General features: G+C 44.2%; 1 long non-coding RNA gene across 1 annotated transcript; it reads left to right on the top strand.

Moving 5' to 3' along the window:
• Positions 1-269: 269 nt before the first annotated feature.
• On the top strand, positions 270-7,839 carry LOC137478802 (uncharacterized). Its single transcript, XR_011001802.1, has 4 exons — positions 270-4,007; positions 4,272-4,497; positions 5,701-5,751; positions 6,088-7,839. It is a non-coding gene; the product is annotated as an uncharacterized lncRNA (long non-coding RNA).
• Positions 7,840-26,654: the final 18,815 nt, after the last annotated feature.

The raw sequence follows: 26,654 nt of genomic DNA, 5'->3' as shown, positions 1-26,654 counted from the left end.
TTAAGGCAAGGAAGTCTAAATCTTGAACCCATCCCTTGACGAACACGGCAATTTCAGTTCAAACAAGGACAGGGTGCCTGAATCGCTTAGTCGAAGCCTTTCTCTCTCTCTCTTTTTTTTTTTTTTTTTTTTTCCCTTTCTTTTCCTCCTTAAAAATATGCTGTAAATCCTCCTACCCTCTTCCTCCTCCTCCCGAAGCCGCGAACCGCAGCACCCCCGTTTTCCCGGCCGCCCGGGACTGGCGCAGAGAGCCCCGCGCAGCGGCGGGGGCGGGCGGCGCGGCTCTCCCGCGGGCGCGGAGCGGTGTCGAGGCCCGGCGGAGGGAAGGCAGCAACCACCATTAAGGAGGAGGCTGCGGAGCCGGAGCCGGGGCGCAGAGGAGCCCTTTCATAATTAATAAGGCAGCTCAGCCGAAGGAGCAAAGGGAAGGGGGGACGGGGTATTGATTTCGCAGCAGAAGCTGCTCTAACCTCGGCTATTTATAGACGCCTGATGCCTTTATAAAGAAATACACATCAAATAGTGAACACGTCCTTTTTACTTATAAGAGGAGAGCCCAGCTGGCGATCGGGGGTGGGTGGGTGGGTGAGTGGGTGATGGGGAGGTAGGGACCACGCATTGGTGCGAGGTGATTTATTCCGCTGGGGAGCCGTTGCCTGTGCGATAGCTCTCTTTTGCCAATGTGTAGGGTAGCAGAGTCTCTCCTTCGCACCCTCTCCCTGCTCCCTCCTTTCCCAAGGTCCGCAATGCAATGTGTAAGCAATAGCAAATGTAACAGTTCATAAATCAAACAGTGGGTCGCAAGCCAATCTGCATTTCCCAAACGGATTGAATCCCAGCAACGAATGTGCTCAGGAACTGGAGCCAGGCGCCTTTACCACTGGAAGCAATGTTGATTTTTTAATGATAAAATACATTATGTGTGTGTTGGGGGGGCTTTGCAGAGCTCAGCCTCGCTTCGGCAGACACAGGTCTGCTTGAATTTCGTTTTACTTTGGCCTCCCTCTAGATTCAATCCCCACCACCACCAAAGAAAAAGGAAAACCCTGGAGAGCAGAGCTTTGTTTAAATGGTTTGGGTTATTTTCCCTCCCCACAGAGGATCTAGATCTAAATTGATTTTTCTGTGCACATCTCTGTATTCATGAGGTCAGGCGCGGCTGTTACGGTTTCCTGTGGCACGAAATGCCAGATGCCGAGGAGAGAGGGAGAGGAAGCCCTTGCTGGGGTGCCAGGGGCTCCGCAGCTTGCTGTCTGCGCCGGCTGGGGGCCGGGGACCCCCGCCGGCGGCCGGCAACGCGCCCCGCTCCGCCCCGGGCTGCCCGGGAGCGGGTCCCGCCCGCTGCCGGCATCCCCCGGCTTGGCTTCGGGCGTGCTCCTGTCGCCGCCCCCGCCTTCCCGGCTGCTGGACCGTGCCCATCCGTCGGAGGACGATGGAAGGGAGCCTACCAGCTTTCCCTCACCCCACAGAAGAAAGCTCAAAACGCCCTAAAAGGGGGTGAGTTCCAGCTCATTAGCGGACTCGAGTTATCTTCGTGTGAAGTTCAATTACTAATGAATGATCTCTCCGTAATTAGCACATCCCCCAATTAACCCTCCGTTGAGGAGAATAATAAACGGTGGCAAACCAGTGAAAAACAGCGGAGCGGATGGGGAAGGTGCCCGGTGGTCGTTCCCGGGCCCCTTTCCTCCCTTCTGTCTCCTCCTGGACTCTGCTGTTTGGGGCTAATAATTGGCGGGCGCTCATCCCCGGGGCACAGGCCGGCCACCGGGCCTGCCGAGCTACCTGGGATGCACTAACCTGCATTGCACCCCGGGATTTCCCGCACGGGCGGCAGGGACGGCAGCAAACCCCGGTCCCGCCGGCTCAGCTCCCCCTGGACAAACTGGCAAGCGAGGCTCTTCCCGCCGGCAGCTCCGTGGTTTTTTTCGGGGAGCACGAGCGATCAACAAACTCCCCCTTCCCTCCTGCCTCTTCATTTTATAAGAGTCCCCCAGTGCGCAAGGCGTTGGTTGCTCCCTTTCCTGCTCCTTTCAAGGGCCATTTCTGAAGCCTGAGTGCAATGGTCGATTTTATGTATTTAATTTTCTCGACCACAGGGATTGATGGCTGCTCTGCCTTGCCATGTTGTGTGGGCAAGGAAACATGAGCCCTCCGCCAAGTCCCAGAAAAGGACTGAGTGTACTGGACTTGCCTCCTGCCGTCTTGCACCTGTAGGGTTTGTAGAGGCTCCGGGAAAGGCTGGGCTGTCTCTTGCCAGGCTGGTCCCACTGCCCCAGGCAGCGGCTGCCGTAGCAAGAGCAGGAAGAGGTTCTAGCCTCTAACATCCCTTCTTAACTCCCGTGAGCTGAACTGGAGAGGGGAAAAACGCAACAGAAGAGCGTTTAAACCTTGACAGTGACCACAGTAAAATTATCTCCTGCTTAAAAGAAAATGTGGACACACGCAAGCATAAAGGAAAAAAAAAACCCAACAAAACAAAACATAAATGCAGATCAACAGGGAAAAACCCGCAGCTGAAACAAAAGACAAGCCAGTGCATTTCTAGCTGACTGGATAATCAGGAAGAGTTGCAGCCATTGCGGCTCTGCCTGCCCTAATTCCTATTCCCAGCTCCGACTGAGCAACCGCAGCCCCGCAGTCCCCGGAGGGCTGCAGAGCGCTGGCTCCTTCTTCCCCGGCAGCGCTGGATGCTCCCGTGCTTGGCCTGCGGCTGCTCTCCTGCTGCCTGCCTCCCTCCCCCTTTTAGCAGCCTGGCTGAGCCCTGCAGGGAGAGCTGCACCTTGGCCCGGCTCGGGCTGCCCTCCGACACGGCGAGACCCTGCCAGCACTGGGCTGAGGTGCTGGCGGTCGATTATTTTTGCTTTAAGGAAAAAAAAACCCAAACCTTTTCCCATCTGTTCAAAGGCTGTAACTTGAAGATGGAGTGGGCCTGTGCTGGGAGCAAAAGCTTGAGCCAGGACACACAAAACTAAGGAAAAATCTATCTGAGTGGTAGTGAGAGCAAACTGGTTGGTGCTTATGGAGGGAGCATGGTATGAAAGTAAGGTGCAGTATCCGTTTCTGACAGGACTCTTTGGTGCCTATATCTACATCTCTGGGGAAGCAGCCAGTTACTGGTGGTCCTTGGCTCATTTGCACAATCTAGGCGTGAATGGATCAGTGGCTCTTCCAGCCCTCTTCCTCTCCAGGGTCCTTTAAAAATCTATACAGTTGCTGTCCTGCCCAGTAAGTTCTGTGAAGGACTGAAAACCTAAGGAGAGAGAGAACAGTTCAGCTTTTCTATTCACCAAGCAGATTCATTAATGATTAGTAACATTAGGTGGAATACAGTAGTGCCTGAGGGCCCCAATTAAAGGAAAAGTGAGCTGGTTAAATCCAGAAAGCCAGATTCTCCCTCTGATATTCCCACCTGATGCAGAGGTGGTGCCTCCAGGGTGGGCAGCAGGAATAGCCCTGGCTTTCTATGTAAGCAGCCTCTGTGCCTTCCCCCCTCCCTCCTCCACCTCTTCCCTCTCCCCTGCCTTAGCTGCAGATCCTGCTTACAGGGTGCTGCAGAGCAAGGCTGTTTCAGGAGTTGGCTGGCAGGACTTGCAGGAGGAGGTGTCAAATCAGCTTATTCTTCTGAGCCACTTCATTCTTCATCATGAGTGGGTTTGGGTGGGCTTTTTTTGGTTCAGGTTTTGGGGTTTTTTTGGGCAGGGTTGAGAGCAGGCAAAGTGGTGGGGATTGCAGAGGAGTCTGTTATGAAATCAGATGCGATTTTAGATGTCTGAAAGAGTTTCTTTAGGCTAAAGGCAGCTGAAGATCAATTGCACTGTTGGCAAATGTGCTTCCAGCTGGTTGGAGCCTCTCTTGAGGGACAGTTTCAACCCAGGGCCCATTGCAATGGTAGTACAGGAAAGGGCTTTCATTTGCTTTTGGGCTAAGGACCTTCTGCTGCCTAGTTCCACAGTGAGAAGAGAAACTGGAGATTATGTGGGGGAGTGACAACAGCATTATTACTGGTGAGTTACTGGCTGTTCCTTTCCCCTCAAATCCCCATGGTGGGTCTGTGTTTGAAGATTTTGCTTAAAGCCCCATGCTCCTGAACTATGGGTTTGCTAACAAATGGGCAGACTGTGCTGGCACAGACTTTGCCTTTCAGGATGTACTGAAGAAATAGGTTTAAATGGATCAAATTCTCAGAAACCCAGCCTGCAGCTTGTGCCTTGGCTTTTTAGGCTGTATTGTTTGTTTTATATTGTTTCTTTGTTTGCTTATCTCCAAAGCTGATATGAAGAAAAGATGGAAACAGCCTCCTGAAGGTCAAGGTGAGACTGACCAACACCTGATTGCTGGTATTCACCAGCAGTAATAAATCCCTGATCACAGGTGCTGGAAGTCTCTTCAGAGAAACAACATTGCTGCAGGGGACAAACAACTAGTCCTGACCTTCTTTACACAGCCATTCTCTGGGAAAAAGTATCCCCTGAAGTCAATGTGGATTCTGCCTAGGTAAGGATTTTGAATGCTCAGTTTTACCTCAGATGGGAATGTTACATCAATATGAACTCCAGGTTCACGGTACCAAAATACAAAGAGCTTTGTGTGTGCATTGTGCTTTGCACCTCCACATTTCTTGTCCATGATATCAATTAATTAAGGACTGTGTAAAACTTACTAGATCTCTCAAGCATCAATTATCAAATCTGCAGGGCACCTTTTTTTTTTTTTTTTTTTTGCCAGGAAGCAGCCTCAAGAGTGGATGGGCAGTGCATCCTTTAATACCACTTTAATACCAGCAATTTCTTTAACACTTTGGAAACTATTGGATATTCAAACTGATGCTCCCCAAGGCAGTGAACAAAAACCTCAGAACCTCAGTCAACCAAAGTAAAAACCAAGTAACCAACCAAAAAAACATTAGTAACCATAAGAAAGAAAAAAAAAATCACTGATAGTGATAGGAGTTGTTTTAATCAGATTTATTCCACCTTAAACCATCTATTTTGCTGCAGTCACTGTCAGTAAGTTTCCTTCAGATACAGCTATGTACATGGTCTAATTCTGCCAAATGCACCTCTTCAAGAGTCAGACCATATGTCTAGTACAGTCTCTCTTTGTCAGGACTTCTAATAGTAGTACTTCTGACAATAGTAGTACCTTAAGGACAAGAAGTTTTGCAGTAAATGGTCAGTTTGGTGCTCATGCTTCTCTTAATGCATTTTATTTTGACTGGGTAGTGTAAGAGGTCTTATCCATTCCTGTGCTCCCCTGGGGCACTTTCAATTTTCCAGTCCTCTGGCACAAGCTGCCTTTGCAAAAGAATGATTCCTGTAAAGGCACTGCCTCATTTTGTTTCCCATATTCTAAGAAATCCTTAAATTATGTTGTCAGATGAAAAATCCAGAACATATTTTGTTAGCATGGAACATTGGTCACATTAGTTTCGCAATGCCTCATTGAAGGATCCAATATGTCAGAAAATTGTCCTAAGCTTTGCTGTTTATTGAGGCTTAATAGGTGCTCCTGTCGCTTTTACTAGAACCATGATGCAATACTTGTTTTTTTACTGTTGCCAAGACATTTCACTTGATTTCCTTCACCCTTACTCCTAGTGTCCATTAAATGGGAGTAGCACTTTCAAATCTTTGACATTTGTGAAAAATGCTATATGAGGAGATCGGCTTTATTTATTAGAAAAATTTTATCTTTTAGCTTTCATCAGAAGAAAAATGCCCGGATTGAAATGACAACAACAAATAATAGGTAAAGGATGCTCCCCTGTTGCTTCACAGATTCGTTATGCAACAGAAAACATTCAGCCCTGGGTGCAGGAGAGTTGTGGTTCACATCCCTCTCTGAAGAAGCCTCATCTTAAAGAAGGTGGTAGCAGCCCAGCCTCATGAAGGTGCTGCACTGCAGGCATTTCAGGCTGTAAATTTCAGCCCGTGTCCTTGGCTAGACTGTCGAGGGCAGGTTGCAATACCTGTCCTTCTTGCAAAATCCCCGTCCATTTTCAGTCATGTCACTCACTGCTCACAAGCCCCCTGTTTTGCTGTGCATCAAAAGTTTATTTAACTACCTTCCCTCCATTTTTTTTAGGTGTTGGTGATTTGCACTCTCTCCACCTAAATCAGATATCTGGCACATCAATACTTAGAAGGCCTAGGAGAAGAAGAAAACATCAATATTTCACTGAACACAAAAAGTTGCACAACTCCCCAGGCTTTATTTTAATATAAGCTGTTAGTTCATAGCTTTTCTTTTTTTTCTGTAAGATGAGTGATTTCCTCTTTTTTTGAATCCTACCTGTGCAAATAGCTTGTTTTTCTCCCTAGCAAGTGTTAACAAGGAACTGCGAGGGTTTTGCTCAGGCTCAGTAGTCAGGCAGTCCTGGGGTGCCTGACTTCTAGGAAAAAGCCACAGCAGGAACAAATGAGAGCCAGCCTACGCACCAGGCACAGCTTTTGCTGGTCCTCAGCCTATGTTCCAGCTCACACTCATGGTAAATGAATCGCCATCAGCAACTGCAGCGCAGACCAACGCCAGGAGGACAGATCCGGACGAGCTGGATGCTTCATCATGGAGCTGCCCTTAGAAATGATGGCCCATTATAAGGCAGCTTCACCCTCCTCAGCAGAGCTCACGTCAATTTAGGACTTGCTCTGCTCTAGTCCGTGCAATTTCATCCTTTGTGTGAACCAGATCATGCAACTGGGGGCACCGGAGTCACAGGGAAGTCAAGTTCCACACGAGGGCTGGCATGAGAAGGAGCAGCAATTAGCTCTAAATTCAGTCTTACCAGCCTGTCATTTCTGCTCTCTCCCCTGCTGCTCTGCAACTGGAAGCCTTGTGCTCTAGAAGAAGGGGAGAAGAGCATTTTGCTCATGCTCATATTAATCAAGTCATCTTGTGAGCTGCTGAATCTGTGAAATTGTATCTCCCATGGAGTTCAGTGGTAATGACTGTCTTCAATGTGGACTCTCTGGTGTCTAATAATGCAGTTATATTTCTGCAGTGGATGCACTCCCAGCATTTTTTCTCCTCTGCCTGCCTACTTCCACAGCACTTGTAGGCAGCTCAAACCTTTAAGACTTCTATCCCCTGTCAAGTTTGATCAAACTCAGTTCATAGGCTCAAAAATTATCTAGGAGGGACCGACTGGTGCTTGCACAGACAATGTGATCTCATAAGCTTCCTTTCCTTGGGAAACTAGGCTACCAACCTAGCAACGGGGTGAAAAAAAAAGCCATCCTGCTAGCAAAGAGGACCTAAACACCAGGAGGAAAGAGGAGAGGTGGAAGAGGAAAGTAAAGCTGTTTTGAGGGGAAAAAAATTGCTGCCTGGTGGCTGCAGAGCTCTCACACACTTAAAGGGCCAGCCTTGGAGAGACATGCTGGAGAAAATTCTCCAGGAGATGGAAAGTTGTCTCATGAAAATTGCTAAGGGAAAGAAATGACCTGGATTCATCTCACCACCTGACATGCTGAATGGATATCTCTATGGTAAGGATTGTCTCTGGTGAGACTCGTTCCTCCCTGTGGACTAGAGGAAAACACAGACACAATTAGCATGCAACCTGTATGCGAGCAGCATCTAAAGCGAGGTGTGTCCTGTCCCAAAGGGAATGATCTTCTTCCCGCTCTCTCCTTCAGACCAAAGTTTTCCATGGTGCTGCTGCAGGATTTGTTACTTCATGTACTACATTTGTATTTTAGAAAAGCTGCTGTGTGTCCTAATAGCTGCAGATGTATGCATGGTTTTACTGGGCATTTATTGTCACTTATCCTCTTTGCACTGAAACCTTTCCTGTCCTTGTATCTTATGGAATAAAATTCTTTAAGTGAGCTTTAATGGTTCTGTGTTTCTACTTTACAAATTAGGGAGCTGTCATCCCACTTCTATTTGCTATCATACAATGTTTGAGGCTGTCAAAAGTGTTACAGTGCATACTCACATAAATTGATATTTAATTTCAGTAATTACAATGTCACAAATTGTGTTTTTGCCCCTGATGCAATTACTCACATTCATCTATTGAGGTCTTCTTTGTTCTTTCTATATTTAGGCATTCCCTTATTCTTTAATCTTCCCTGCCTATGGTAGAGCACACAAACAATGAAACTTGGAAATAAAAGCTCAGACCTTCCCATCAATTTCTGTGTGCCAGATGAATGGGATAGTTTGGAACTCTGTGTGTACCTGGAGTGCAGGATATGCTCAAAATCCCACTGACTATTTTTATGTAATTTTTATGAGGTTTAGAGGGGGTCTGGTTATCCAAATATTGCACAGTGCAATTGCTTGTACTGGCCTACTCCTAAAAGTTTTCTAATTTTTAGAGGGCTTTTTTGCTTGTAGCCTTTCACTTAAAATTACTCCAGGGCTGCTGTGGCAGTCCCTTTCATCTGGTCCTTTCACCAGTGCTCTTTTCCTCACAGCCTTCCAGGGGTGAACTTTTTATGCCATATTCCTTGGGAAGAGGCTTCCTATACCTCAGCCATCCTCCTGTGCTCTTCTCCTCTACCTTTTCATCATGTTGCTGTCAAGTTATAATTCATATCATTCAGCACTCAAGTTCCCATACTCTTTCCACTTGGTGCCTTCTAGATCCATGAGTACATATTACATATAAAGAGTATATAGTGGTAATTTTAATATAGGATAAGTAATACCTGATTTAAAATGCATACAAGGCGTATCAGCCAATTAGCATGCAACATTTGTACTTAATCAAGCATAATCCTGCCAGTGCCAGTGCTGCTATCAGATAAAGATCACTGGAAGGCAACTAGAGCAGGCTTTACTGAAGAGTATAATTTTACTGGGGGGGTGGTTGTTGAAAGGACAGTGATCTCCTGCTGCACTGGAGCAGAACTCAGGAGAGGATGGCCACCTGAGGACTCCCAACTGCATCCTGTCCATAATTTTCCTATTAACCTTGAACTTGGTGTATGCCACCAGCTACAAAATAAAGCATGTGCTTTATGTCTGTCAACCTGTCTCAGCTTTCTCTGTGTTAAAGTGCAAAGTGAAAAAATAATCTGGGCTTCAGAATTCCTGCTGCATCCCAGCAGACAGTTTGAGGATAGTGTTCCCTCTTCTCAAAGATACCAAAGACTCATTGGCTTCTGGGTTATGGTCCACATAGAAACTTATTTTGGGTCTATTTCATTAAAAAAACCAACAAACCTTTAGTGGGCAGTACATCTTTACTATTATTTCCACATGTCAATATTATTGCCATCCATTATTTCACTTTAGGAGTGGCTTTTATTATTTTAGCTTGAAAACTGTTCCCAACTGTCTTAAATTAAACCAACATAAATTTAATTTAACCTGAAGAGAATAGTTATCTCCCAGACAACTGCTATCTCTCTGCTTCTAGAAGTGTGTGGTGCTGCAAGATTTTACATCCTATGACACAACCAAGGCTGCTTTTGGGCTTGAATGTCCATGTGGTAATAAGCACTGACTTCACTCAGTTTTTCAAGTTTAACTCATCTTCAGAAACCAGCCCTTTGACTGAGTGACCAAACTCACCACTTGGTACAAATGTATGTGCTCTACAGATCTCATGTCAGAGCAGTGGGGCCTGTGCTGGGTGCTCAGAGGGCAGTGAGGTACCATGACACCAGACATGTGTTATGCAAACTGCTGCTTGTACATGTATTGAAATAAACTTTTATGTTTCAGCTTCTTTGGAGCAAAGACCAAGTGGTCTGCAAAGATGCTTTCTAGGAAAAAATGCCTAGAACAACATTAAAAGGTAATTTGTGCTGAGGTGTCTGGAGAACTCAACCTTAACAATGAGGTGAGTCACCTAAAGGAGGACCTACAGACCTTAAAACAAATATATCCAAACAAAGCCTTGTTGGTAACAAGTATTTCCTGATGATGTTCATCATCAGAAATTACATGGATCACACACGGACATCATGATTTCTTGTGGGTCTCTTCAAGCCTTTTTCACAGCTTTCTAAAATTCCAATGTGGTAAATGAACATAGTCAGGAAATATTTGTTCTTTTGAAATATCTGCTCTTTTCAGAATGTGATCTTTTGGTTAAATAACCAATATTATTTGGTCATCAATCACTACCACTACTAAATTAATGAAAATCTTTGCTGACCAGCTTTTCTGAATACTTACTTGTGCAAAGGCTTGCTAACAAACACATGAGGTTGCTTTGGCACAGGAAGGCCAATGTATGTTGCTTTGGGATCAGGGTGAGAGAAGAAGTTCCAAGACATGAAGCTGTGTTGGACATCTGCACACAGGCTGCTAAATACGTCCTCTTAGTCAGATCCACTGTGTCTTCAACCAGCTGCTCTTCTTTTCCAGGACTTTTCTGCAGCACACCTTTCCCCAGCAGCTTTATGAACCATATTCCCCTCACCAACCATTGATGAGACCTTCAGATGTCAAACCCTCTAACACAGACAGTGTCTCTTGGCATCACATCCTGAAGAGCTGATGGACACCCAGCAAAAGAAGCAGATTATAAGGCAATGGAACTTTAGTATTTTTACACCATGACAAGGAAAATTTTTTATCTCAGGTTACTTACATAAGCTGCCTCAGAGAATAAAGGTGTAGGAGGAAACACAGTCAAGAGGTAAAGGTTTAACCTGGATATTTATATTCATTGTACAGGAAAGATGCTTGGTGACATGCAGATGTTTGCCCCATTTTTTTTTGTGTAAACAGCACCTGGTTTTCACATGTGAACTTAGCACCTTGTTTGGAGGAGCTGGGGCTGCATGAACTCTGCATTTGGCACCGAGGAAAGAAACTCCTTGGAGGCTGTGGAGCCCTGAGACAGAGCTTTAAATATGTATTTAAAGGTCAGACAGCAGCTTTGGCAAATCATTTTAGCTTTTTTTTTTTTTTCCTCTGGCATATTCCTAAAATGGGCTTAGACTCCGGATGCACCTGTTAAAGAGGATAGCAGCAACCAAATCTTTTATGATCATAAAAATGGAGTTTCAAATCTCATATTTTTGAGAAATATAGTTCTGGAAAACTAGTTTAGAGCAAAAGAATACACTGACTGCAGCTGGGAGTATTGCACTTGGTAATGTAGAACCTGTCTGAGGAATAGACAGAACATATTTCATGTATTACTTGCTAGGTCAGTGAAACGCCAAATACAAATGAAACCATCAGAAAGTTTCCTTGGGTTTGTGGCACTGGTGGAAATCCTGAGTGCTTCTGGACTTGATTTTCAGAAGTTTCAGATCCTCTCAGTTCCCTGGGTTATTACAATTGGAACTGTGGCTGCTTCAAGTTTAAGCCCAGCATGAATTAGGGATTTCAATATGATAATGAAATATTTTCTTCTTAACCTGGTGTACAGACATGGGCTAGCTGTATCTTTGAGTTCCATGTGTTAACTGCCTTAGGGTTGTATTGATAGGAAAGTCATTTTTGAAAGAAAACATAAATTAATGGTTGTGTAGAAAAGGGTGAATATAGGCCATTTTTAGTGTCTTTTATGCTGTATCCCATCACTTATACTTGTCCTCTCTCAAAGGCAGGCTTGGTTGTATGCACTGGTATTGTCTGAAGCTAGTTCTTGTTCACAGGCTTAGGTAATGTTTATGCACTTGTATCTCCAGGCCAGTTCTGACACAGCTCCTCAGCAGGTGGAGAGGCCCATCCTGAATCTCCCTGAGCTCAGCTGATGGAGCAATGTTAGATAATGCAAGTCCCCAAGTAAATTTCACATGTAGCATAATGTATATTCACATAATAGCAAATTATTACTCAGGAAGTTTGTATTCCCCCTACACTTGTCACTCCACATGCCAAAACTGTTCTGCCAACCTGCCTCTGAAACCCCATTTCTGTGACTGCTTTTGCATGTTCAGATCCCCAGGACAGGGTGAGTCCAGGTGACAGATGCAGTGGGGCATCTTGTGAGCTGCAGGATGGGAATGACCCTCACACTCTTACCTTTGACCAGCTGTCCCCTGGCAGCAGCTCCTGTGCTGGATTCTACCCCACAGCACATGGGAATAGAGTCACCGGTGAGTGGGGCAGGACCCAGCACGGCAACAATCCCAGACCCACGTCCAGCTGACACAGGTCTGGGTGGAACAAGCCTTCAAGTTTTTGGAACCCAGCTTGGCATTGCCTTCTGGAAGCACCTGCTTTCCTCTGAGCATCGACCAGGAAGTCTCTCTAATCATCTCTGTACATACCTGCAGTGGCCTAAGAGGAACAAAGTGGCCGGAGATGATCTGAAAGTATGAATAGTACCAACAGGTACTTTAATCCTGTCAAGGGTAGGGTGTTTTTCCACTTCTGCTTATAAATTAGAGACCAGAGACCTAATTACCTCACAACTTTCCCTAAGATGATAGCAATTATGTATTTAAAGTGCTTTGGGTTAGGCTAAGAGAATAAAAAGTATAGAGGAAAGCCAAATTCTGAGTTTTGTGGCTTTTTATTTCTGCGGAAGCACATTGCTGAAGGATGCCTGAGAAATGCCTGGAGCCCTTGGCTGCATAAAGGGGGCAAAAAGAGGTGAACAGCTTTGTCTGTCGAGTATGAGGTTATGCAATGATAGATGTTCCTAGATGACTTGTCAAGTACTTTTATGGAGAAGGGACAAATACAAAATAAGGGCAGCATCACTCAATAAAATTTGCAAAACTGAAAAATGAGAAGAGAGCATTTGCAACCCACTAAATGTTTCTTCACAGCTTTGTTGTCTGACAACTTGGCTAAGCAGCAATACCATGACCTGTCACAGGATCCTGTGGAAAAGTCTCATCTAGCTCTGGGCTTTTATTTGCATCTGAAACATTTTATCAAATGACTTTTCATTTACTTGGCTGCTCAACAGGTGCACACACCAGCCAGTATTCTTAATCATAAGCAGATAATCCAACTGTGGTTGGATCCAACCATACAATCAACTAATCCAACTAACGGCTTAATGCTGCTTTCCCATGGCAAACTGTAGTACAGACTTCAACATACACAGCATGAATTGAAATCATCCATAGGATCTTCAGCAGCACTTCCTGAAACACTCTCCTACTGTTGGCAAGGGCAGCCAGAGCCCTCTGGGAGAGGTTTGAGCAAGTGTGGCTGATTCAGCTACGTCATATCTCAGGGCTGAGTTGTGTCCAGTCACCTCTTCCTGATTAACACCCTGTGAGGAAGCTGTTGTTGAGAAACCAGTGCATTATTCCTGCTTAACTCAATCCTTAAGCTGCTCTTAAGAAACAGTAATGACACTTTATATTTGCACCTTACCTTAATCAGAGATAACTTGCAAGGGTGGACAAGTCCTGGGATACATGATTCATTACCTTAGAGGAGTGAGAGCAATGTAATGAATATGCTGAGTGACCCAAGGGAGAATCTTCTATCCAGTCATTTCATGAAGGGGATCTGAAATTAATTTTACCTTGGAGATTTTGGGAAAGAGAAATGGGGTTGTTTTCTTCACTTGATCAGTAAGAACAAAGGAAAGTAACCGAAGGAAACCAACCCAGCATTTAGATGGGATATCCTGTTTGCATTGTTCTTGCAGAAAAAAATGGGGAAAATATTATTTCATTCTCCTATAGATTGTCTCTCACAGATGTTTCTCACTGCAGAGGGCTATCTGTTTTGGTGGCATCCATATCTGTGGCAGGAGCACTCATGGATAGCAGCCATCCCTTAGATGTAGGAGGAGGAAGCTTGCCAAGTTACGTGGGCTCTCATCAGTCAGACTGAAGATGGGCAGTTAGATATTCACTCATGTATGAGAAGTAAATTGTCTTGGATCAAATCTCTAATCAAATCTCAAGTGTCCAGTAATTGATAAGTACCCAGAGGAAAATGGCATTTCTGGGAAGAGAAAAGAAGCAGCTCTTTATTGAGTGTGTGTGCATGGTAGTTGGCTCCCCGAGAAGATCTACAAGAGCCAGGCTTCCATGGCCCTTTCCCCCTAAATAAGGCACACTGTTTATCCTTGTACCTTTATAGATATCTGGCAGCATTGCCTGGTGTTTGTTTCTCATTTTTTCCCCATGGAGATAGGCCAGAGAAGCCTGTGAGGACTGCAGTGTTGCAAAGGTGAGATCCTTTGTGCAGATGGACAAAAACCATGGGTTCTGTGGGCTGGGGAAGGTCTCCTGCCCTTCAGTGCACCAGAGCTGGGTGAACAGTACAAAATCACCAGCATTTTTCAGGGGTTATTCCCTTTGTGCTTTGTTTTGTTTGTAAAAGGATACAGGGAACCCCATGGTAATTGAGATTAATTATTTACCACTCTTCCGTTTTTTGAGACATGAAGGTCCATTTTTATGGCTGGACTGGTTTCTGAGAGTTGATTCACATCTGGACTATTTTCTGACCCATGCAGGGACCCTCCATGGCAAAATCCATGATCCTATCCAGCTAATGTCCACATGTACTTGTGCTGTTGTGGCTCGGGACTTCTCCCCACTACCCCAAAAATGCCTTGTGCTGTAGCAGCTTTCTCTTCTGGATATCTCTGTCCTGCGGATGTAGCCTGAAAACTCAAATGGAGAGTTCTTCTCCTTGTGCTAGGAGTGAGACACGGCGTCCTAATTTATTCATTAATCCACTGAAAATCAGCTTGCCAGTCTGCAAGGTGAGTCTGGAAAGTTCTGTAAAGAAAATACTTTAATCTGTGCTCTCTGCAAATCCCAAACACTGGTGTACAAAAGGGCTGTGGCCCTGAGAGCTCAGGAGCAAACCATAGGCTCAGTAAGATGGGTCAAGCTGCAATAAATTAGTTGATCATTGACCGTGTCTCATTTTCCTTTTTGTGAATTGCCTAAGAATGCACTTGCTGTTTTCCAAGGGTAGGTCAACTTGTTTTAAGTAAAATTTGTCGTCCTTTGCTTTGCTTTATTTAATGCCTAGAAGGAAGGAACAGAGTTGTGGGAATAATAAAACAGCATGACCACGAACATCATACAAACCTCTGGAGAGGAGGCATGGCAGAAGACACAGCACAGGTCAAACTCCATTGCACTTTTTAAACTAAAATGGGATTTTCTCTGTGTGTGTGTGTGTTCTTAAATTACCTTTATTTTTGTAATTATTATCTTTAAAAAAACCTGAGTGCACAGGGGGCTGAAAGGCTCTGCCACTGTTCACTCTGGTATTCCAGAAAGTCAGTGGAAGTGACCACTGCAAAACAGGGCATGGTGGGGAATGGGACAGTGGGGATAGGCAGGGGTGACGACATCAGCATCACATGTTGCCAGGTCCTGGTGTCCATTCCCGTTGACAGATCCTGTGTGCTGGTGTGAGTGCACAGGACATTTAGGCTGATCAGACTTTGCAGGGATGATGTCACTGCCTTCATTTACACCCCAGCACTGTGTAACAAACAGTTTTTCAGCTCGACAAGGAGGTGGACATGCATAGCAAAGCATGGAAATGAGTTTGGTACTGTCACATGGGACATCTCAACAGGCACAGTTTTAACCACAGGGGCTTTCCTTACAGCTGAGCCCACAGCTTCATTCCCTAAATACTCTTTGATGCTATCTTCCTTTCCAAAATGCTACTGCTGCCCACACAGGCATACACACCACAGAAATGTTGGCAGGACTTCTGGGTCATCTGCATCCACCTGCTATGGGCTGCACTGTTAGAGTCAAGAGTTCAGAGAGGGCACCACAGACTGGAAATGTTTCCTAGCAGAACAACAAGGAAATTTTTAATGTGAGAAACAACTCACTAATCTTTTTCATAAAATATCCTGGATCCACATATGACATTTATAATCTAACATCTAGCATCTCTGCCACACGTGGAAACTTAGTTTGCCTGTTCTTAGCTAATCAGTGGAAAGTAAATTAATACTTATGATTTAATAGTAGGATGATGAAATATGGGTTACTCCACACTTTGTGTCCTAGATAGCAATTTTAATAGGATCCACTTTCCTTGTATTCAAAATAAGTCATGAGAGTGGAAAATGACGCTAATAATAAATAAACCTTGCAAAGGCCTTTGGGACCTCACAGAAACAAGGTTCAGATGGCTGCATAGTGATGGAGATTCCCCACAGCTCACATAGAGGAATGACTGCCAAGTGTTAGCAGTCCCACAGCAGCAGCTCCCAGAGGGCATTTCTCCACCATGGCAGAACAGCCTCAGCCAAGGTAAAAGTGTGTTACATCCAGGTTAGGAAGTCCCGTGGCTTCTCATTGTTTCATATTAATATGTTTTCTCATGAGAAAAATTACTTTGCACATGCCCGATTTTCATATTTGTCCTCCCCATGGCTCTGCAATCGTCCCAAGTTGATGGCAGGGATTATTAGCCAGATCTGCTGCTGCTACAACTATCAAATGAAATAAAGGAGGCAGAATAGCAGATTCCTAATTTTTAAGGTAATTATTGAAAGAAAAGATTTATGGTCCCTGCATTTATTGACTGTTTAATTTATTGGACAAAGAGCCCTGTGACAGAAACAAATGTAAACCAAGTAGAAGTATTCCAGTGAAAGATCAGACTGGAAAACGTCCTTCAAATAGGAGCTGGAAAATGTTGCATGAAGATGCAAGACTTTATCTTACAAACATCTTGTTTACCACTTACTTCTGTAGTAGCTGATGACATCCCACTTGTCACATAACCCTGAGTAACCCTGAGTTTGACTGGGCAGCCATGGATTACAGAGGACTCTTGATCAGGCTTCAAGTGCATGCAAAAGGCTAAAGTTTCTCCTCTGAAATGACTAGGCAGCTCAGAGGACAAAATTATGGATTTCTAATAATTATAAAAGCAGAGAAAATAAGAATGTAAAATTATTATGGGTCATTAATAATTATTATCTAGATGCCTTACACATACAGGTGCAAAAAAGGCCTCATTCCCCGATCTACTGTGCTGCAATGCAACATCAATCCATTTCAGATCTAGGGAAGGGCTGAGGGAATGGTTCCAGCCCTTCAGGCTATGGCCTGGCATGGTGAGACAGATGGAAGCCAAGGGCAGGTGTGTCCTCCTATGGTATTTCCCATGTTTCCCATGTCCCTTCCTAACAGGCTTTAGGGCTAAAATGGAGGGACCCCCACAAGGAGCTCCCTCAGCAGCTGGTGTATCCTTGTGAAGGAGAAATGACATTTTGGAGCCAGGCATTTGGCAGGCTGGGATTTAAAAACATGAAGGGGTTATTGCAGGAAATTCACTGGCACATGTCATATACAATGTGGACAAGATGTCACAAGATTATCGATGAGGGTAGGTCATTAGCCAAGGGTGACATGTATCTTGGTGGATGATTGCGAACTGAAATGACCATGTGTGTCAAATCAAATTAAACTGGCCATCAGTAGCTTGTCAGTTAAGAAAGAAAAAGAAATCAGGGAAGAAAGGCTTTATTGTCTGAACTGTCAGCTCACTTCTACACCCCTGAAAACCTGGGCTCACCACCAAATGGATGGTGAGCATATACTTGAGCACTCAGGCCGTCTCTACAAGGTTAGGAGAGTTCTTGGTAGGATAAAAATTAAGAATAAAGCTCAAATGTTTTTACTGGCAGCAGCGTGACTGTTGGCAGGATTAAAATATTTCTGACTATTTTTAATAACTAATCCGTGTCTATGGTTGAACCCAGTTAAAAATCAGTTTTTCAAGGAAGAGAAACTTTCTTCTACATTTTCTCATGAAAATAGGTATTAGTGTCAATGCAAAGTACCCTACCTCATTTACAAAACCAACCAAACAAAAAAGATAAGCATGATTTCAACAAACGAAAAATCTCTTTGTGGGAGGTCTCTGATTTTCTTTAACAAAGACAGACAACAAATTCCTATGACTGTCTTTAATGAATGAAAAATTATCTCCCACCTGCTCCTTTTTTGACTGAAGTTATTTCAGCTATATCTACCTGAAAATGCCTTTTCCTGTGAGGAATGAAGTTGGGGGATGAGGTGTGCCAGCCTAGTTCTTTTGCCTGTACTATTCTAGTCCCTCAGGCCCCAATCTGTTATTTATTTATTTGGCTAAGAAGAGGTGCTATGGGAAGGGAAAGACTGCCTAGTTTGTTTTCCCACCTGAAAGACAGGATTTCCCTTTTTTCTCTTGGCCTGAGTAGCTGTGTTTGGTGTTCACTCTCCTGTCTCACACAGTGAGGACTCCCCATCCTATTTCAGTCTGCTGAAATCACCACCTTCTCCTAGAGTGCTGCAATTAAAGCAGCTTAACGAGCTTGCATACGTCAGCCAAATTTCCTTCAGTGGCATTTAGAGTAACACAATTTATCTCACAGTTGCTGTGGATTAATGCATGGGATCAGCTCCCGTTGCTCACCTCATGCCTGGTAATAGGCATTGAGTTGCTGCCATCGGATGCTGTGTCTGAGCCCTCGAGCCCTGGGGAAGCAGCCCCAGCTGCTGACCTGAAGGCAGTGCTTTGCCTGTATAATTATCCAACATCATCAGGCCCAGAGTGGCCAGATTGGACCCCTCTGTGGAAAAGGAAAAACTTTAGGCATGACACAGACTCCTGTGGTCTCCTACAGACCACATCCCACGTACCGGAGTTTAAATCCTGAAACTTGTGATTATCTTCTTTTCAGTCCTCCTCTTTCATTTTTCAGGATTAGATTTTCTCAGTCCCGTTATTCTTTTTCATCCTGGAAACATCTCCTCATTAAAACCTCCAACCAGAGGAGAATATATATGTGACACCACTGACAAATGTGGATTGTCTGTCCTTGGCCACCAGCTAAGCCACTGTTTGGGCACTGCTGGCTTTCCACAGGCTTCCCAGGGGTTTACTGAAGTCTCAACTCAGAGTTTAGACCAAAATAAACAAATTAAAAAAAGGTTATTAACACTTATGAATAGAACCTCTGCCAGCCTGGGTCACACTGAAACCCTGATGTTTTCCTATCTATCTTGGGTGAAGACATTTATTGACACCTTTGATTATCTTAGCTTTGAAGGTCTATCATTTTGGTGGCCTGTGGGGGTAAATTGATGTCCTGATAATACAGATCCCATCAGTGGAAATTTTGCTGGGGAAGAACTCACTGTAGCAAATCAAATCCTGAATAGCAACCAGCTTCCCACATCTGTAAGTATTTGCTTTAGGGCTAAAACATTTAAAACTCTGTGCAAACCCACATCTAGATAGAAAACTATAGGAACATCCCCACAAATATCCAGTGTCAGTGTTCAATTCGTGCCAGCTCTGAGCATGAAAGCCTCTCCACAGTGCAATAGCAGCAAGCCTCTTAAGTTAGGAGGGTTTAGGAAGTGTGAGCATTACAAGATTAATTCTCTGAAAATATACAGAAATGTACTACTGGAGGAGTACAGTGAAGCATATTTTCACATAATGTCCATGAATGCTGAAATAGGATTTTGAATACACTGTCACAAAGAGCCAGACAAGACACCCAACTCCTGGTGCTGATCCCATACAATCAGACAGCACAAATGTAGAACTCAATAGTGTTGGTCCAGGCAGTTTGAACTAGAAATATTCTTTAATGTTTGCAAGGCAATTAACAAAAAAAAAAAAAAAACAAACAAACAAAAAAAAACCAAAACCAAAAGAAAAAACCAAACTCCTGGGCTAGATGGGGGAGTTTCATTTGCAATAAGCTATTAATATGATAAATGATTCATTAAAATTTAGTCTACATCATCCAATCACAAAGCATTTCTTGTTAGGGAGTCAAAAAAAGAAGAGAAAGGAAATAATTTTCATCATAATTAAGGCAAGAAGACTATGAATGATGATGCACTGAAAATCTTTACATGTTTCTGTACAGTAAAAATTAGTCTCACCTTTTCCCCCTGCTCTTCCATAATTTAAAACTCACTTGCTTTTAAAAGTTCAAGCCTGTCATGTAGTTAATCCTCACTGAGAGCTAGTGTAGATGACATGTTTGAAAATAATTGGTTTTAGGAATAAGAAAGTTATCAGTGCTGAAATTTGCTGCCTTCTTTTAGAGAACACATTCTCTAGAAAACGTTCCCTACAAGACAGGAAATTATTTTTCTGATCCTACTCTTGCAAGTGGATTTAGTAAAACACAGCTCAAAACATTTCAATTGTAATTTGACTTGAATACAAACTTTGTTTTTATTGTCAGCTTTTATTATCTACCACTACACAGGCTTCCTATTATCTTAATGGCACGGCACCACTGATGAAAATCTGTTTCAGTTGACCACTCTTGCAGCCACCTCACCATTATTACAGTCAAATACCTCTCTAAATTAAAAGAATGATAAGATTGAATAACCAAGCACTCAAAAGTTTGAAAAGTTGAGGAAAACTTAGAAACTCCATCTATATGTTAACAAATATGCTTCATTTATGTAATGGCATGCTGTATCTTCAAAAAAAGTGATGTCCAAATACACCATTATTCAATATTTCTTTGACAGAAAATAAAATGTTCAGCACACATTACAAAACACCAAATGGAATCTTATTTAATTTTCTCCTGGATATTTCTAACACATTCTGACTTTAATACTTGAGCAGAGATACGGCAATGATACACTTATTTCCACAGCACTGTGAGGGAAAAGTGGTAGAGGCAGTAAAGCCTTGCTTTTGAATTAAGTGATCTCGAATACATTATCTACAACTTCAGTATTCACATAATTGCATCCCAATTGTAGTTTCCATCTTAGAAATGCAGTGCTGGAAGGGATGTCCTAGATGATGCAATCAAGGGTCCTGCAGTGGCTTTGTAGGGTCCCTTTCATCAATTACTCAAGCTTCACGTCAAAGCTAATTGGGTTATTTTGGCTTCACAGCATCTTGTGGAAGCCTCTGTGAGGACCCCATCAGTCTGACAGCAGAAAGAGCTTCTCATTTCCAGTCTAGACTGACTCCCAGACATTTTAAAATCATTTGCTATCATACTAAACTGACTTTTTAAAGCAACCCTTTTTCCTCTCTGGGATATTTTCAGATGACAATTCTACGTTTTGTCAGCTTCTTTTGTTGCTAGGCTAAACAAGAGAAATTCAGCCTTCTCTCAGAAGACAGCCAGTCATTTTCCTCTGTATCCCTGCCCTGCTAATACTTCAGTTGAGGTGAATTGTTCTTAAAATGAGGAAACCAGGTCTAGACCTAAGCCCATCATATGGTCATCTTCCAAAAAAAGTATTACGCTCAGGCTAGGTTATAAAGAAATTAAAACAGAAGTTTAGCATGGAAAGGGTCAGGCAGCCTTGAGGTGGCAGGACCAATTTCAGAGGTAACACCAGCAGTTCCAGACCAAGGATAGAGCCTGAGCCTCTGTGAACCTACAGACAATGGCTCAGCCTCAGCACAAGTAGAGACATTCAGTAGCTCAAGGAGCCAACTCTGACCCTAGCTGAGGGTAAGGAGGGAAAACCTCCACTTTACAGTCTTGGTTATTCTGAGCAAAGTCAGCGGATCTGGGGTGAGGGAGCTGCTGCTTTTTTGGGCCTTTTTCTGCTACCTGCTACCTGACAGAGGAGATGTGCAGGATGACAAAGATGGCACAGGACATGAAATATTAATCTGGAGAGAAAAAAGTGTTAGACATTACAGCCCTTTGGTCAGCCTTCTGTCTTTTTAGCACCATCCATATCTTGAGTCAGTTCTCAAAGTAAGTAAATGCTTTATTGTCTCTAATTGTGTTTCTTTCCCTTTCTACACTGCTTTTGTAATCTTGTCAAAAAAAGGCAGTCAGGCTTTGGGGATGTTGGGAAAGCCAGTTAACATAGGCACGGATGCATCTGCTGCCACTATCTCTGTGAGGCCCCAGAAGCTTTTTCAGCTCAGATAATTACCACAAAATTGGCTGTTGCCTAAGCTTCTCTGTCTATCATTTATGGTATTTCAAATGGGAAATACATACAAATAAACATAATATCCTCCAGGATACAGGTATACAATGATCAAAGATCAGTGACTTATAAGCAGCCAGGAAAATAAACCTTTCTGGAGATGCTGTTATGCAGAACAACACATAAAACTCAGTTGAAATGTCTGACACATAAAAGTTCGTAGGAAAGAGTCCCAGGCATAGATAGAATTGCTACAGCCAAATCCCTTCTCCGCACACCTATTCATAAAACTAGGTCCCCAGCTGCAAGAGTCATTGCCCCAGGAAGTGAAAGGTGCATTGCAGAGATTTTGATCTGGATAGGCTGTTGCTCACTCCCTCGGTTTCATCCAGTGCTGTTAAAAATGCCCTACTGCATCCTGGAGGTAGTGGACAAAAGGAAATATCTGCCTGTCCTTTACACAGTAGCTGTTTATAAGTTTGAAACACATACAGAAGTTCTTCTGAGTCTATGGGTGTATACATGCGTATATACATACATACATACACATATAGATATATATATATATATATATACAGGTCTTCGTATGTATGTGTGTATGTAGACACACATAAATATACATAGTGTGTGTTATAGACACGGGCCAAGTTTGTTATAACAATTACATGCAACAACTAAAGAGTCATGAGACACTCTGCAAATGCAGCTGCAGATGCCCCATCCCTGGAAGTGTTCAAGGCCAGGTTGGACAGGGCTTTCAGCAACCTGGTCTAGTGGAAGGTGTCCCTGCCCATGGCAGGGGGGTTGGAACTGGATGATCTTTAAGGTCCCTTCCAATCCAAATCATTCTATGACTCTCTGATACGATCCTGTGAACTATAGGGCTCTATATGAGACTGGGTAATGCCAAGTAAATGTCAGTAATGACAGGTTTATGAAAATAAAACTTTCTCTGTCACTGAGCTGGACTTTCAAGTATCTACCTGACTGCACATCTAGCTGTCTGTCTAGATATACAAAAATTAAATAGGTCAACAAGTTTCTTGCAAAGTTTAATTGCTTTGACATGGCAAGCATGCCCCAGACAAATGCCTATCAGGATAGTTATTGATGGAAAACAGGTGTTTTGTAGCCAGTTGGTGAGAACACACTGCAATGGATCAGAAGGTGTGCTTATATGTATGTATCAAATATAAGTATTCCACAGGACATGACTCATGTTTGTGTTCTTCATTCTGGACAGTTAGACCTGACTGGTAATATTTTGTCCAGCAATATAGCATTGTTCAAGAGTTTTGATGTTTGCTACATTGACATCTCTGGTGGTGAACTGAGTCTCTAGCCAGATGGGTTAGGAGGTGAGGTAGAGGCTTGGAGGAAAGGCCAGAAACAGCCCTGCTCCCTGCAGGTGGATGTTGGTGGGCCACTGCTTTAGCCCACACAGTAGTTATTCTGCAACCCCTTATCCCAGAGATCCAGGTTACAGAGATGGGGAGAGGGACAGAAGGATTGCGCCTCCTCCTCTTGTGAGTTTGTTATCCCTGTTATTCACTGAGTTCCCGGAGAGCATAGCAAAAGGAAAATGGTGATCTTCTCCTGCAAACAATGCAAGATGTGTATAATGCCTCAAAGCCCATCAGGATAGACTGTTCCTCGGACGACAGGTCTCCCACCATGGCACCTCAGGGCAGCCCCTCTGATAATTTCCACTTCCTCAAGACATTTTTCCTTTCTACCAGACCAGCCACAATATTTGTTGTTGGTGAAAGACAGTGTAAAGGCTGCCGACACCTACAGATGGCTACATGAGTTATAGCACAGAACAAACTAATCAGAGAGACATGCAGAGTAGATTTTATTTTTCCATTTGTGAGATGCATATTGGGCTCCACATTCCTGTAAAAGAAAACATTAAAAGTATCTGCTGTCTCTGGAGAATTGCTGAACGACAGTGTGGGGAATCAGGTGTTTCTCCCTGACAGGACTGTCTACTAAAAATAAACTAGCTCCAGTCAACTTACCTGTGCTAGACAAGAGTAGATGAGTTAACTATGCCCGGGTTCACGTCCCCATGATGCAGCTCCTGGGCTCTGGTGTAAGGAAGGAAATGGGATTACCCACTCCACTCCAAGGGTGTAAGCTGTTCACTTACACCCTTCCACCTTCAGCCCAGCACCTGAGCCTCCTGTGTCCTGAGGCCATGTGCAGCTGAATATCTCACACCAGAGAGACAAGCTGCCACTATGGACACATTATGGCAATCTGGTAAAAATCAAGTGTTTCAAACAGTAACTGTGCTTCTTGGGCTCCTTACCACCAGCTCTTTGTCAAGCATCACTGCAATGTGCTAGAGCTGCTCTTCAAGGGCTCCTCATTTCTCAGAAACTGCAGAGCAGAGAGTGCAAAGGCTTTGTTGTTCCAAAGAAGGTGAACTCATCTTCAACAAATGAGTCCTCTGAAAAAAAACCCAAAAACGTAGCAGACCATGCTGTCTCAGATGCTCAGATTCAATTACCACTTTGTAGAAGCCCTGATAACTTGAGTCGTTTCACGAGAAGCAGCACCTACGTGTGTGAGCACACACATGCACAGCAGCCATTCTGCGTAGGACTGCGTGCTCACACACACAGCTAGTGCTAGTTCCCATGTCATCTCCACACTCACACGCTGTAGGTAGCTACCACATCTCCATGTCTCCTCACAGCTAAAAGAGCAACTTCCAGTACGCAGACGTGGGTGTGGGTAGTGTGCATGTCTCCCTCCCACAGGCATCGGTGACAGTGTGCCTCCCTTCACACGCATGCACAGCCTAGATCTGCTTAAAAAGGCTGGAAGTTGGCATAGGCAGCACTCTGCTCTTCCTGAAGGAAGAGCTGATGTGTGTAATAGCTCCAGCAGAAGCAGGAGCGGGCAGCTTGTCCCAGCAGCACACTGCAGTTTCCTAGGTAACTGAACTTGAAATAAGGTGATGTCTGGAACTGGGTCTTATCAAATCAATTTGCTAAAGGTGCATACATAGGGGGGAAATCCCCTTATGTGGGACCCTACTGCCTGTAAAAGCCAACAATATACCACTTATTTATTTTAGTAGTTGAGGAGTTTGTTGCCTTTTAATGATCAGCGATGACATTTTCCCATTGAAGCCATCTGTGCGGGTAAGGACGTGTAGAAAATATGACTGTGCATGTTATGCATTATTTACACAAGGCCACAGCTATGTGCTTTGCAGACAAATGAAGAAAAGACAGATCCCTGCCCTGAGGGGGCTGCATGAAGAACACAGTTCCCACCTTATTTCTGATACCTCACCTTACCTGCGTGAGCAGCCCAAGTTCAGCAGCTAGACTGACTCCCCTTCTGCCATAAAGTTCTCAAACTATGGTGGGCCACACATTTAAGACAAGGTCCACAAAAATATTTGAGTGGTTACCTGAAGTGTCTGCATGAATCTGAGATCAGCAGGCGGTAGAGCAACATGTCTTGGAAAATGAGACTTAGCTTGTCTGGTCATACCTCTGCCCAAGAAACCTAAATGAGATGAGGGCATGTGCCTAGGATCTGGAGCACATTTCCCTCCACTGTTGAATATATCCATCATGCTCTCAGCTTGTGCCAGGTAGCACTCAATCAAGCAAGTCCTAAGAACTGTCTGAGCGTGACATGAGCCAGGCAACCTAGGAAGTGACACAGAGTGTGTCACTTCAGTGTGTCCTCCTGCACTGTCCTCCAGCAGTATTTCTCCTTGTGCAGCCCTCTTGCTCTCACACTAATCCTCAAAACACTTTGAATTCAGCATCATCTAGTTAAAAATCTCCTCACTAGTAGGAGCTGCTTCTTGCCATTTTTTTACTAGAGAAGACAACTAAAGTTTTTCCAAGGGCCTTAAACCCCTCACCTCGGTCCAAGCTACCTGCTGATCCCATGGTGCTTGTAACTGAGTTGGGTCAGAGACTGTTAGTCTTCAGAAGTGGCATCTCTCTTCTCTGCTGGGATAGGATTAATCTAACATGGCCAGCTGTGCTTCTGCTGGCTCCAGCCCAAAGGAGGCAGCTGTCCCCTTCCCCTTGAGCCTGGGGAAACATCAAAAGCATCAAAAACATCATCTTTTACAGGCTGCAAAAGCAGAAGCAGCACCCACAACCTTGGGGTGCTGCAGACCCCAGTTTCAGAGCCCAAGCATGCCTGGATGCCTCAAGCATGGGACAGGGGGATGTGCAAGAGGCATGTGGCCTCCCCCACACTGTTCATGCCACAGCCTGTGCCTACTAAATTGTGATCCCATTCAAAAGTGGCTCTGTAAGCCCACACAGCACTTCTGGCCTGGGGGACAGCTCCAGGAATGTTTGTTACTATTATTAGCACAGACATAGTCTGTGCCCATCTGCAGCATTTCCTGTCCCTCACTGGGGTGTTGTGAGGACAAGTACCTTAAAAGACTGAGTCAAATGGGACATCAGAGTAATGGAGATCATAAAAGCACTGGTTATGACAGCAGAAGATGATGACACATCAGTGCCTGTCCTTCCATCACGTTTTTTTTAGTCTGATGTTTTTAATACCCGTGACAGACCAATGTCTAGGACAAAGGCCCCCAAGGAGGCTGGTACAGCAGGTCCAGGAATGTTTTGTGCTGTTGCTGCTACTGCATTCAAAGGGACACACAGAGGATGTCAGTAATCCAAGCATCCCACACTGGTCTAAATGCACTCTGCATTTAATTTCTGCCTTTTCTTACTGTGTTTGACAGTGGCATGGGGTGCAGAGCAGAGCTGTATTTTGGGCTTTGGCAACTGCAAGACAGAGAAGCCAACAGAGCCCCCCAGGGCATGGCTTGCCCTCTATCCCCTGCACCATGTGCCCCACAACTGCCTGGCATAGCAGTTTCCACAT

Source organism: Anomalospiza imberbis, chromosome 1, assembly GCF_031753505.1.
Source record: "Anomalospiza imberbis isolate Cuckoo-Finch-1a 21T00152 chromosome 1, ASM3175350v1, whole genome shotgun sequence".
Taxonomy (NCBI): domain Eukaryota; kingdom Metazoa; phylum Chordata; class Aves; order Passeriformes; family Viduidae; genus Anomalospiza; species Anomalospiza imberbis.
The sequence above is the reverse complement of the archived record's forward strand: the minus strand, read 5'-3'. Positions and strand labels throughout refer to the sequence as shown.